General features: G+C 44.6%; 1 protein-coding gene and 1 non-coding gene across 8 annotated transcripts in view; both read right to left on the minus strand.

Moving 5' to 3' along the window:
• Positions 1-14,938, minus strand: part of ZBTB7C (zinc finger and BTB domain containing 7C) — a 456,655-nt gene that overhangs the window by 323,519 nt on the left and 118,198 nt on the right. The window lies entirely within an intron of this gene.
• Positions 8,748-8,853, minus strand: LOC145535002 (U6 spliceosomal RNA). Its single transcript, XR_014075169.1, has one exon. It is a non-coding gene; the product is annotated as a U6 spliceosomal RNA (small nuclear RNA).

Below are 14,938 nucleotides of genomic sequence, written 5' to 3' on the forward strand. Positions count from 1 at the left end.
GTCTGCTGCTTACCCTGGCGTCCCAGCAAATTCAGAGTCCCAGCTCTCAGATTCCCACAGGGGACTCATGCTAACTCACCTGCACAGTCTTTTGCTAAATATACAATTTCAATGTACTCATTTAATTTTATCTAACCTTGCAAAAATACATCCAGATTCAGGCTTAAAACATATGAAGTTGTTGTCATTGTTTAGTCACTAAGTCATGTCTGACTCCTTGCAACCCTATGGACTATAGCCTGCCAGGCTCCTCTGTCTATGGGATTTCCCAGGCAAGAATACCGGAGTGGGCTGCCATTTCCTCCTCCAAAACATATCATAGCATCTACTAAACATGATTTTCAAAAAATTTTACTAGGAACGTTGAGATTATGATGAACCCTGTCTCCTCTCTTGTGCCTTCATTCACGCCCTGTGCTGCGTCATGTGGAGAGCAGGTCTCAAAGCAGGGGCACGCTGGGATTTTGGAGAAGCCCTTAGGAAATACTAAACCTAGGCTGCATCTGGGATCATGGGGTCAGAACCCCTTTGGGGGTAGGGGATGGGAGGGGGCGGCAATCAAAAGCATCCAAGGGATTCAGCTGCCCAGGGAGGACTCAGAACCCTGATGTGGAGGAAAAGAGAGCCCCAGATGGTTTATGCAAGGTGCCTGGGACAGAAAGGGAGAAGCTGAAGCTAGACAGATTCAGAGTCTGGACAAACACACAGGCCCATCAGACAATATGTCAGGAGGAGAGATGCTGAGAGAAACTGTCTCCAGCCATGTACCTGCTCTACCTGCCATGAAGCTTTTGCCCCTGATGGGCATGCTCCCATTTGCCTTTTTGAATGCTGTCCCACAAGAAAGGCAGGTTTGGGTATTTCCTTCCCTTTTACAGATGAGATAACTGAGGCTAGAAGATGTGAAATGCCTGCCTGGGGTTGTCATCTTTATAGAACAAAAACAACTCAACTGGAGGACCAGACCCCACTGCCCAAGAGGAACCTCTGGGACAGAGAGCTGACACTGGTCCCTCCCCATTGCCAAGGTCTTCCCCCATAGGGGCCTTCCTCGTATTCCTAAGGGGAACCCTTGCCAGTGAGCTCACCTCTCCCCGGAGTCACAGGGTATTTATTCTGCGATGGGCACCCAACTCTCTCTAACAATCCTGCAACACACACTGTTTCATGTCCCTAGGTGGAAGTCTTGTCACCTGCATCACTGAGTTCCCTTACATCTCTAACTAAAATAAGAAGCTTGGGTAAGTTCTCAAGTAACTCCACCCACCACCCCAAATGGCTCTAAGAAAGGTACAGACAGCCCCCTGCCTCCTGCTCCGAATCAGAGCCCTTTCTCCTCTCTCATGAGTCATGGAGCTCTGACAACCCCCAAGTATTCACAATGACATCACCTCACACAGCATCTGGAAGGATGCAGCGCCCACCCCAATGGCCTGCTGTCTGGTTGGGAAGCTATAACGTGCACACAGGAAATAGGAAAACCAAGAATTCAACTGGTTGAAACTGACCTTAGGTGTGTTCCAGCTCTTGGGCAAGTCATCGAATCTCTCTTTACCTCAGTCTACCCTGGTGGCTCAGGGGTAAAGAATACACCTGCAGTGCAAGAGTTTCGATCCTTGGGTCAGGAAGATTCCCTGGAGAAGGAAATGGCAACCCAGGCCAGTATTCTTGCCTGGAAGGACAGAGGAGCCTGGCAGGCTACAGTCCATGGGGTTGCAAAGAGTTGGACATGACTGAGTGACTAAACAACAATAACTCATCAAAATAATGGAGACACTAAAACGAATAGTACCTTAGAGGGCAGTGTGGGGTCAAATGAATTAATCCATAGCAGTGCCCAGAAGGTGCACTAAATAAAAGATACTTGGGCTCCAAAATGCTGCTTGTTATTGCTGTTGTGTTTTTCGTGTTTACTTGATGCTCACCAGAGGGAAGGACTATGCAGCCTAGAGTAGTCAGGAGACAATTTCTACCTGAGGCTGGGCTTTTAAACATCGATACAGTTGAGAAGGGAGAGCACCATGCAAGAGGAGGACAGAAAATGAGATGCCCAGAGTTGGAATAGGGGCATTCACCGACTGTCAGGGAGCCATGAAGTGTGAGGTCTAGGCCTGACCCCCCTAGAATTCCTGCCACTGCTGCAAGACAGACCACATTATTAAAGAAAATACCCCACAGGAACCGAAACCAAACAACTGCAGGCAACAGGAGTTCAGGAAACCTTTGGCTCTATCTCCAAGGCAATTGAAAAGAGCTCAAAACAGATTAAAATATGAGATGAATTTTGAAGCCCAGGAATGAGAGAAAATGAATCCTGTGACTGAGGAGCCAATGTGATTATTTCATTATTTGGTTAGAAAGTTAAAATGTGCAGGAAATGTCAGATGCTTTCTCAAGATGGAGGGAGGTTAGGGAGAGTGTGGTGTGGGGGGGCATATTCTTTTTAATACTGAAAAACAGCTTTACCTAGACTTGGCTGAAATCAGAATAACCCCCTTGGGAGGGCAACTGGCCCTTCTGCCAGTCTGTGTAAGGTCTTTTTAAGACACACATCCTGCCTTTTAAAAGAACTCTCCCTTCTAATAAAGTGAATCAAATCCCATGAGCCCCCAGGTGAAGCGCACCTCACCCCACCCTTCAAGGCATTGATGATGACTTAGCTCTCAACCAAAGCTGGTAGAAAGCCCAGTCACCAGCAGCCTCTCCCTGCAGTCTCTCTCCAGCTTTGCTGCCCAGATTCATCCCTCTCCTCCCCGGACAATCCCCACGCTTAGGTCTGTTTACTATCTAGGCTACCCTGTGTCCCTGTGCCCCCATCTCCATGTCCATCATTCACTCAGTTATTCACTAAAAGTTTCTTAGGTACCAACTTGCAGGCTGTGCTGGGTGCTGAGGACACAATGACATGCGAGGCCTGGTCCCTTCCTGCAGAGAGTCACCCATCTGTTAAAGAAGACAGCGGGGTAGTGGGCAGCAGAGAGGGCTGGGGAAGCCAGAGAGAAGGGCCAGTTAATCCTGCCTGTGGGGCAGGGGTCAGGCAAACCCTCAAAGGAGGCACCATCTGGGCCTGAGCTTTGAGTTGGCTTTGATTATGCAGAGAAGAGTAAAAGGAGTTCCAGTTGGGGGGACAGAAGAAAGCAAAGGCCCATGGCCAGGAACTGTGACCCTAACCCAAGGGAGAGTGAAGAGGCAAGTTTGCCTTGTGTGAACAGGCTACGTGAGACGCGCGAGAGAAAGCTAAGGAAGTAAACTGAGGCCTGATGGATGGGACCTCTTGTATTTTAATATTTGACATAAGGACTTCCCTGGTGGCTCGGATGGTAAAGCGTCTGCCTACAATGTGGGAGACCCGGGTTCAGGCCCTGGGTCAGGAAGATCTCCTGGAGAAGGAAATGGCAACCCACTCCAGTATTCTTGCCTGGAAAATCCCATGGACGGAGAAGCCCGGCGGGCTACAGTCCAGGGGGTCGCAAAGAGCTGGACACGACTGAGTGACTTCACTTTTCTTTCAACACGTTAAATGGTTTGAATTCAAAAGGTACAAAAGGATATACAGTGAAAAGTCACTTTCCCATCCCTGCCCCCAGCTATCCTATTCCCCATCTCAAAGGCAACCAATGTTAGCAGTTTCTTATGTACCCTCACAGAGATATTTTCTGCATGTACAAGAAAACAGATATCTCTCTTGCCTTTCATGCACAAATAGTAGCACTATATATATATATATCTATATATATATACATATATATATATATATAAAATACCTTTCTACCTTTTCCATTTAATTTTATATATTATAAACCAGTAGTTCTCAAAATGGAGTGTGTATCATAATTACCCACTGGCTTGCTAAAACACAGATAGTGGGGCCTCACTTCAGGGTCTTGCATTCAGTTGGTCCAGGGTGGGACCTGAGGTCATACATTTCCATCAAGCTCCCAGGTGACACTGCTGGTCAAGGAACCATGCTCTGAGAATCGCTGGTATAGATCCCACTACCTGAATTTATAAAGAGCTGCCTCCTCATCTTGTGGCTGTATAGTATTCCACTGATTGGATGTACAGTGAAGTATTCACCCAGCCCCTCCCATTTGGGCTGTTTCCAATCTTATGTTATTTCCAACAATTCCACAGTGATTACATTTGTGTATTCATTCCTGTGCTCATGTTGGGGTAGAGATCTGGGACACAGCCTGGGTCAAAGGCTTTGCACACTGGCCATTTTGACAGATAACTGCCAGAAACTTGGAGAGAAACTTAAATGCTAATACAATAAAATCTGAATTTTAACTAATGCAGACATTTAAGCAGAAAACTAGTAAGGTCAGGGTTATGCTTTAGGAAAACTAAACTGGCTCCACAGTGAAGTGTGGATTAGAGTAGAAAACTATCCATGTGGAGGACAGATTCCAAGGGCATCCCACAAGACCTGCCTGCAGATGATCATACCTTTGAGTGTGGATGGGACCCACGATGCCCAGATTCCAAGGGCATCCCACGAGACCTGCCTGCAGATAATCATACCTTTGAGTGTGGATGGGACCCACGACTGACTTCTAACCAGTGCAATCTGGCAAAGATGATGAGGCGTCACTTTGGTGATCACAATACATTATTTTGCTCCATTTTGATAGTAGCTGGACACTAGAGACACTCTTTCTCCCTTTCTAGCTTTGTGAAACAAGCGTCCATGAATCCCACAGCTACAACAACCATACGAAAAAGGAAATGGATTCTTCCCCAACTGAGTCTCCTGATTAGAACCCAGTCCTGGGGGACACCTTGATTGCAGTTTCATGAGAGCCCTTAAGGCCAGGACTTAGCTCAGATGTGCCAGGACTTATAGTTCACAGAAATAATAAGCCTATGAGATAATAAACATGTGTTGTTTCAAGCAACTACCTCTGCACTGATTTGCTTGGTGGCAAAAGATAACTAAAACAAACATTTAGGTAGGTTCTCAAAAATTAGGCCATAAGGGTGAAGGCCTGAAGTGAACAGATGTCTAGGGCAGAAGAGGGGAATAGGGATGAGGGGTGGATGTGGCAGATATTTAACAAGGGAGCAGGACAAGTGATTCACAAGAGGAGCAGACAGAGGTGAACTCCTACCATCAGGGGGCAAGATGGTTAGAAAATGTCCCTGAAACAGGCTCAGCCCGTTTTCATGAGGCCAAATCACAGAGCAGTCCAAAGTGGGGAGAATCAGACATGCTTGTTCCTTAACCCTCTTCAGAAGTGTTTTTCTCCTTGCAGAGGGATCCAAGAGGACCTCAGCACAGCCACCCCAGACTACCAGCCGCCATCGGTAATTTGCTGACAAAGCAGATAAGCACCTACACAGAGAAGACCCACAGAAAATCAAGGTGGCATTTCAAACCCCTGGGGACATAATAGACTTTTCAAATAATTGTGTTGAAACAATTCAGGAATGATTTGGGGGGGGGGGAATGGATCCCATATATCAAGGACATAAACAAAAGATGAACCTATGAAAAGAGTTAGGAGAAAAGTATGGAAGAGTATCTGTAATAATCTTGAACTAGGAAGAACTTTAAAAACATGACCCAAATCCAAATGCCATTTTTTTAAATCTTAAAAATAAAATGCTATACCTGAGTTCAAATATTTTTTTAAATATCTAACACCACAAAATACAATAAAGTCAAAAGAAAATGGAAAAAATAAGAACAAAATATTGGCAACATAGCTGACAGGCACAGGGCAAATTTCCTTGCTACATAAATAACGTGCATGTGCAAACATGTATAAGTCTCCAAGAAGCAACCCAGTAGAGAAATGTACAATAAAGAAGAAATTAAACTGTCAGTCCACAAAGCAGGGAACACAAATACATTTTATACATCGGAAATGATGCACATCCTCACATATGGCAGGAAATGCAAACTAAAACTACAATGCAATCCAGTTTTTCATATATTAGGTTGGCAAATACGCTTAAATATACACAGTGCTACAGAACCAGAGTGTATATAACTGCTCTCATTCATGGCTAACAGAGTTTAAATTGGTGTCACTACCAAGTATAGAAAGAGAAACATACAAACTCTTTTGAAAAGGATGTACAAGCATGGTTACAGTGACTGTCTGTGGGAGAAGACCCATGTGGCCACTCCAAGACACGGGAATTGAAAGGGGAATCGTCACGCATCCATTTTGTACTGTTTAAAGCTTTCCCAAATACATAATACTGCAGTCTCAATAATTCTAAAAAGTAATAAAGGAAAGGAAGTAGAGAGGATTTCCATTTGTGGGAAGACAGAATAAACACACTTTACCCTATACATCCCCCTAAGTACAACTAAAAACCCTGAATTTTATACATAAAACAAACATAACATGAAACTGAAAGGTAAAGAAGAGCAACTGGCTGGGGACCTTGGACCCTGGAGACCTCAGGAAGACAAGAAGGTAAGGGTGCTGGATGGTGGGGTTTCTTTTGGCCTCATGTAGCCCAGATCTGAAGCTGAAGAAGCTGGCAACTTGGAAATATCAATGGGCATAGACAAAAAAAATTCCCACAAAAGCGTGCTCTTCCTAGCCAAAAGGCTAGGAAAGGGGCAGCTTAGAAAGACAAACTGGTATATAGTAGTTGCTTTAATCTAGCCAAACACTGCAGAAAAAATTGTGGTCCCACCCCAATCCATGCTTCTGGACTCCCACTCCCAGCTGGCAGCAATGACACACCCCAACCCCTCCTTGCTGGAGTAGTGTCAGAGGAGGTCTACTGGAAAGTTAAGACTGTTACTACTGTGCAGCATAAAAGACCACTCTCAACCCCTGTGGTGTCAGTGGAGGTCACAAGGGGACCAGTAACTAGGCATTCCAACCCCTCCAATCCAGAAAGGAATTTATGGAGGTCAAGTGGACTTCAGCTTCCACCTGGCAGTAATAAAGCAGTGCTCCCAAACTCCCCTCTGGAGCATGTTTTTTAAAAAAATAGCCAAAGTGAAAGTCTTAAGTAGGATCTAAGGTCTCAAAATATAGTACCCAAAATGTCCATGTTTCAATTTTTAAGATCACTTATCATAAAGAATCAGGAAAATCTTAAACTGAATAAAATACATTTAGTAGGTACCAACTTCAAAATGACAGACATGTCAGAATTATCTGGCAAAGATGTTAAAGCAGCCATTATAAAAAATGTTTCAGAGGCTTCCCTGGAAGTCAGTGGTTAAGACTCCAAGCTTCCAAAGCAGGGGCCACAGGTTTGATTCCTGGTCAGGGAACTAAGATCCCACAAGCAACTATGAACATGTTTGAAACCAATGCAAAAACCTAACAACGAAATATAAGATATAAAGAAGAACCAAAGAAAACTTTAGAACTGAAAAATACATTAACTGAAATGCCAAATTCAACTAATGGATTCAATAGCAGAATGGAGAGAACAGAGGAAAGAATCAATGAACTGCAAATTAACCAAACTGAAAAATAGAAAACAAACTGAAAAAGCAAACAAACAAAGCCTCAGGCACCTATAGTAAAACAACAAAAAGTCTAACATTCTTATAACTGAAGTCCAAAAGGAGAAAAAGAGTGGACTGAAAAAGTGCCCAATAATAAAAATCCCTCAAATTTGGAGAAAGACATAGATTGAAGAAGATGAAAGAATTTTAAATGAAATAAACTGAAATAAATCCACATCAAGACACATCACAGTCAAACTTCTGAAAACAAACACAGAAAAAAAATCTTGAAAACAGCACTAGAGAAATTACACCTAGCAATATGGGGAAACAATTAGAATGATAGCAGATTTCTCGCCAGAAACCTCAGAGACCCAAATAAGTAGAACAACATTTTTCAAGTTGAAAAGAACTATCAACTGAGAATCCTATGTCCAATGAAAATATCCTTTAGGGATGAAGGGGAAATAAATTTATTCTGAGACGAAAGAAAACTAAGATAATTTGTTGCCAAAGGACCTATCCCCTAAAAGAGTGGCTAAAGGAAGTTCTTTAGAAAAAAAAAGAAAAAAAGAAATGATTGAAGAAATCTTTGAATATTGTAAAAGAAGAACACACTTAAGCAAAAGTGTAGGTAAATACAAAACTGATTTATTCCTCCTCTTAAATTTCTAAGTTATATTTGATGGTTGAAGCAAAAATTATAACAGTGATGTGGTTTTAAATATATGTAGAGGAAGTATTTCAGACTATCACCTTATAATCAGGAGAAGGTTAAAAAGACATAAAGGAAGGTAAAGTTTCTATATTTTGCTCAAATTGCTAAAATGATGACACCAGAATGATGTGTTAAGTCATGTACACATAATGTACATATCACTAAAGAGACTATACAAACAATATAAACTGAAAAATATTATAGGTAAGTCAAAGTGGAATATTTAAAAATGCTTAGGTAGCACATGAAAAAGCAGGGGGAAAGAAAATAAAAATGAAAGAACAAAAAATATAAAATTGCATAAAATATCAATAATTACATTAAATGTGAATAATCTAAAGATACCAGTTTAAAAACATGGATCACTATTCTGTCAATAAGAAATTCACTTTGAGTAAAATGATATAGGCAGGTTGAAAATAAAAGGATGCAAATGTATATATCATATAGACATTAATCAAAAGAAAGAAAAATGGTTATATCAATAGGAGATAAATTAGACTTCAGGGGGAAAAATTACCAGAGACAAAGAAGAATATTTTTTATCTTTATTTTTATTATTGACACTATTACAGATAGAATGATCACAATCATATTAACAAAAATACAGAACACTTCACAAATTTGTGTGTCATCCTTGTTCAGGGGCATGCTTATCTTCTCTGTATTGTTCCAATTTTAGCATATGCGCTGCTGAAGTGAGTACAGAGAGGAATATAATATAATGATAAAAGGTTAATCCAACAAGAAGACATAGCAATCCTAAATTCACAAGCATCAAACAACAGAGATACAAAATATCTGAAGCAAAACCTGATAGAATTGAAAAGAATAAAAACATAAATCCACACTTACATTTTCAGATTTCAACATTCCTCTCTCAAAAATTAATAAAATAACTAGGCAATCAGCAAGGATACAGAGCAACTCAAAAACACCATCAGCCAACAAAATCTAATCAACATTTCCAGAATACTCCACCCAATAATAGCAGAATGTACATTTTTCTCAAGTGCTCAAGGAACATATGCCAAGATAGACTATATCCTAGGCCATAAAATAAATCTAAATAAGTTCAAAAGAACTGAATTTTCATACAGATTTCATTTTCTATTTCATATAGAATGTGTTCTCTGACCTCAAAGGAATCAAACTAGAAATCACAACAGCAAGATAACAGAAAAACCTCTAAACACTTGGAAACAAATAAGTGTACTTCTAAATAAACTGTGAGTCAAAGAGGAATCCAGATGTCCTTGAAATGAGTGAATTGTTAAGCTAACTGTGGTTCATCCATACCATGGATCACTACTCAGTAATAAAAAGGAACAAACTACTGGTAAATGTACCAACCTGGATGAATCTCCAGGGAATTACACTGAGTGAAAAAAGTCAGTCTCAGAAATCTGCACTTACACTATATTATTAAATTTACATAACATTCTTGAAAGGATAAAATGATGGAAATGAAGAACAGATTATTAGTTTTCAGAGGTTAAGTAGAGAATCAGGGCAGAGAAGGGAAGTGGACATGGCTATGAAAGGGGAACAGGAGAGACCCATGTGGTGATGGAAATATTCTACTTCTTGGTTGTATCAATATCCTAATTGTGATTCTATATTATAATTTTATAAGATATTGCCAATGGAGAAAACTAGGTTAAGGATACAAGGGATCCCTCTGTATTATTTTTTATAACTGCATGTGAATCTCTAATTATCTCAAAATAAAAAGCTTAATTACAAAAGAGTAGAGAATCCCTCCCAGAAGATGTGTTATCAAGGCAAGGATGCCAATATATACACATTCTCCTTTTCTCCCTCTCTCTCCCCCTCTCTCTCAAACACACACAGACACCCCACCTATCAAGTGCCTTCAACTATCACCATCACATTTGCACTGATTTTCTGCCTCCCTTTGGACCAGCCTCATCCATTCCTTTGTGAGGTCGGAGAAAACACCTCTGAGGTCTTTCCTTTGGCTCCTGAAGCTCTTCCCCAGCTTGGCCTAGGAGCAATCACTGAATTTGTAAAAGGAACCGAGAACCCACTAAGGAGATGAAGGCTGCCAGGTAGCCAAGCTGCATTTTAGGGAGGCCATGAGCCCCTGAAATTAAACATAAAAGAGGACATATGCATGGTACATGGTTCTGTGCACATCACAGGCTTTTCTGGAGAGATGGTCTGTGGCTCTCACCCACTTCTCAAAGAGGTTCATTTTCCAAAGAGACAAGAGAAGGCAGAGGCCTACACATGAGACCCACACCACCATTTTCTGCAGCCTCAGGAACAACCAGTGAGCTCTGCCAAGCCCAGACCACCTTCTGGAATCTCCCAAGAAGCCTCCTGGTATTCTTGCTCAGCCCTTAGGATATTCAGCTTCCATCCTGTAGAGCTAGAAATGTCAGAGTTTGAAAATCTTTCATTTAAAATGTCCATGCCCACCCAACAGAAGGAAAAACTGAAGCCCAGAAATACAGGATGACTTTGCAAGATCATCCAGCAAGTTAGCTGCCTAGTTTAAACCAGAACTCAGGTCTCCTCCTTGCTACCAGCTTTGGGACATCTGTTCCTTAGGTTGGCATGAGAGCCTGACATCAGACAGGGCAACCAGGAGAGCAAAGGCAGGGCAGAAGGCCTGCTGTCACCACGGTATCACCAGTGAAAGACGGCAGTGGGGACACACCCAGGCACTGGGTTAAAATGAGCACAGACATTCAGATGTTAATGAGCAAACGCTTCCTCTGAAAATACCTAGTAGTCTTTCCAAAGTGGCAGTGTGCATTACACCTCAGAGGTACAAATAGGTGGCAATGAAGCTCAGGAATACTAGAGAAATGCCATCACCTTGGAAAACAGGCCACTCAAGGCCACTCTTTCCCAGGGATGTTTCCATCCAACTCCCTTCTTTCTCCAAGCCCCTTCACTCCCACCCGTGGCTCCATTCACCACATGCTCACTCACCCCACAAATAATAAGTAAGGAGTTCCAGAGAGTTGTGAATGAGGGATTAGGAGGCAGGAGGCCCTGAACTCTGAAGACGCAAATAACACCTCCGGCCCAGTCAGGCCCAATGCGAGCCCTGCAGTCCTATGTGTGCCTAAACCTTGCATCTATCAACAGGCCCATCACTGACCTCTCATCACCCCCGAGCCGTCTGCATCCCTCATGGCTGTCTCCACTCATCTTTCTACCCAGCTGAAGGTTCAGCTGGCTGCAGTCTGCAGAGAATTGGGAGCAGGGAGAGCCTTGTCACCAGACAATTGCAAGAGCCTCCTGCTCTGTCTCCAAGCTTGCAGCCCTTTAATCTGAAGGCACAGTGAACATCCCAAATCACACCTTAGACCATAGCACTCTCCTGGCATGCCTGTGCGTCCCAGCATTTCCCAGACTCCTTTGCAGTTAGGCTGGAGCCATGTGCCTGGTTCTGGCCAAATTGAACAGGGTTCGAGTGGAACTCTACATGTCACTTCCAGGCTGGGGGTGCTAGGAGTCGGCATGCTTTCTCCACCCTTCTCTTTTCTCCCACTGTGACTCTGAAGGTCTCAGCAGACATCGCTGGAGTAGAATCACACCTTTGAGGTTGAGCCAGTAACATGTTAGGGGTTGCTTATTGGACAGTTAGCATTGATTGACTAATAAACTTTCCAATGGGGAGCCATTGCCCTCAGGATATAAGTCCAAACCCTTTAGCGTAGCCATGCTCAATGTCTTTTATGGCCTGCCCCAGACCCTGTATCTGGACTGTCTCTTGGCCCTCCCCAAACATACCCTTACAGTAATTGTGATTCAACCATATTTGCAGGTTCTGGGAGAGCTATGCCTCTTCTCCCCCAAGATGTCCCCCCTATCTGGAACGCCCTTACCTCTCTCCACTCCCACCCCTCTATCTGCTTAGCAAACTCCCACTCACTCTTCAACTCCCAGCTCAAGCAGCCCCCAACTCCAGCTTTCCATAGAAGAGCTGGGGGCAGCTTCTTCCTCACCGGAGGCACCCCCTCTCCAGCTGCCAGAGAGGCCCTTGCTCGCCCTGTGTCTCCGCTTTTGTGTTTGACTTTGGGCATTGCCCACTGGGCTGTGAACTCCACAAGGACAAGGGGACTGTTCTCCCCATCTTTGTTTTCCTAGAGCCTTCCTCAACATCCATTCTTTCAGAAGATGATTAATGAGCACACAAACAGAGCCTACGTGCAACTTCCTGGGAAAGATCGCCTCTCCTTGAGAGAGAGATTCAAACAAGTTGTAGGAGCTCTTCACGAAAAGAAGAGGCTTAGAGTGAGGAATAAAACGACCCATAATCACCCTGGGCTCGAGAAAGAGCTCTAACAGGCCAGGTCTGGCTGGCTCTGTCCCCCATTGCCTCAATGTCCCTGGCCAAGGCAGTCCCCTCTCTGTCATCTCGGGTCTCTCGCAGCACCAGGTTACGTGGTTCTGAGCATGGCGAAGCCATTTCGGCCATCCTACCTGCTCTTCCTGTAGTCCCTCTCTTTCCCAGAAGCCTCCACTCAGAGCACCCGGTCCATTTCCCCTGATGCCTTGCCCATTTAACCAGAACCTAATAAGTCATCCACCAGCAAGGTATGAAGTATTACACTTCCTCGGGCATTATACTTTAACATGAGACCACGGGACACTCAATGGAACGATGCTCACCGAGGAATTTCAGGCACAAGATAGTCAGTGGGACAGACATCCAGCCAGTGGTGAGGAATGCTCTGGAGATACGCCTTCCTTGCCCCTCCACTAATCCACCCATCACAACGCCCAGGCGAGAGTTGGGTGCTGGCCTGAAAGAGAGATAATGTCGGTGGAATATCCTGAGGGTGGGACCCGAGCTCCTCACTCCTCATTCCACGGTCTCTTTTATCTGGTATTTCTGGGCAAGACAATGAGCAGACAGACTGGAAAGTTACAGACAGGCCAGCTTTGCCGATCCCTGCCAAAAATGCAGCGAAGGAAGCTGGAGGGAGACTCGAGCCTCTTTAATTTCCTCTTCTGTTTGGCTTCGCCTGTGCTCCCCCTCCCACCCCACTCGGAGTCTTCTCTGCCCTGGGCTCTAACTCAGGAGGAGCCTGGCTTCCCATCCCAGATGTGGAAAACCCCTCCCTCACCCCAGACCCTTTGATTGGTGTGCTGGTCACACTGGTAAGGCTCTGGCCTCCCCTGAACAGCAGCGACACTTAGAAGCAGGAGCTCAACCAGATAGTCGAATTTCCAGGCCAAGCTGGAAACACGGTGGGCAAGAAAGCTGGGGGGAGGGGGATGGTCTCTCATTCTGTTGCTCCAGACTACAGTCAGGACCCAGCCAGAAACAAAGCTGGGAAGGGACTAAGTAGGAAGCACTCTCAAGAGAGGAGTGTCCTCAGAATGCCAACGGGCCCACTTAGAGTGCCCCACCCCCACCCAGCAGGATCTCCACCATCTACATGTGAGTACATGTACCCACACAACATGTGTAATTGCAGAAGAAGAAAACAAACAAAAAGATCAAGGTTGAAATCCTGTCTCTATCCTCTACTGACTTCTTCCTCTACAAACTGGGGACCGTTTTCAGGATTGCAATGAGCATAACACTCCTGCTATGAGACTTGCACAGAGAGAGCCCTCCATAAACGTTAATTCCTCCCCAGATCCTGGCAACCAACTGTCATTTGAAAATGACAGCTCTGCCATCAACTAGCTTAGTGACCCCAGGCAAGTCCCTCACCATCTGGGGCTTTCTTAAAGTTTCCTAATCTTGAAGAGCAGGGTTTCTCTGACTGAAGTATGCATCGGAGTCACCTGGAGGGTAGGTAAAACACAGATGACTGAGGCCCAACCCCAGAGTTGCTGATTCTGCACTTCTGGGCTGGGACTGGATGCTCAGCATTTCTAAAAAGTTCCCCAGTGATGCTGATGTTGCTGGTCTGGGAAGCACACTTTGAGAAGCTCTGAAGCCAAAGCAGTCTAAAATCTCTAGTTCTAGCAGTTTAATGAGTACGTTAAACTAATCCACGTTAAGTGATGGCGACTGGTTCAATGTGTTCTTAAGGCTCTTTGTATTTTAAATAGGATAATGTCTTGACCCAGAGAAATCATCTTTTATCACCCTACTTCTAAGCTGGGTATCAAAAGAGTCCTCGAGTCTATGACTAGGACAATGATGTGGAGGGAGTCATTGCGGAGAGGCTTCCAGGCCTCTCCAGTCTCACTATGCAGGTGTGACCAGAAAGGCATTTCATTCGCGAAACTCTGGTGTCCCAAGGGTCGGCTGCACTTGGCTATGTTAGGGGCGTGACATCTGAGGCCAAGGAAAGGCCCGGGGTTGCCTGAAATCAGCCCCAGGCCAGGCCCCATTGCTAGAAGCAGGGCTGTCAGTCAGCTGTGACATTCTGGGTGTCCCCCCAACCTCTGTCACAGTCGGGGAGAGCAGCCCCTGCCTGGGGAGGCCGGAAGAGCCCAGGGCCTGCAGCCCCAGAGGCTGCCATTCTGTACCTCTGCCGTGTGGGGTGTAGAACCCCTCTCAGCTTCACTCCCTGCCTTTGTGTTACTCTAAGACGTGTCCAGCAAGGGGGCCAGGCTCTGTAAATGTGGCTGTCATTCCGCTAATGCTCTGGGCCTGCCTCAGGGAAGAGAACTGCCCTGCACCATCAATTACAGGATAATGACACCTCCTCCGCGACTGTGCACCAGTCCCCCACCTAGCACGGCCCTGCCTTTGGTGCACAGGAACACTGAAAAGGGAAGAGATCATTATGGAGCGACACCTCCCAGCCCCACTGTGTTCTCAATATTTCTATTCGCAAACTCAG

This window comes from Giraffa tippelskirchi, chromosome 14 (genome assembly GCF_054371585.1).
Source record: "Giraffa tippelskirchi isolate mGirTip1 chromosome 14, T2T-mGirTip1v1.2.pri, whole genome shotgun sequence".
Lineage (NCBI taxonomy): Eukaryota > Metazoa > Chordata > Mammalia > Artiodactyla > Giraffidae > Giraffa > Giraffa tippelskirchi.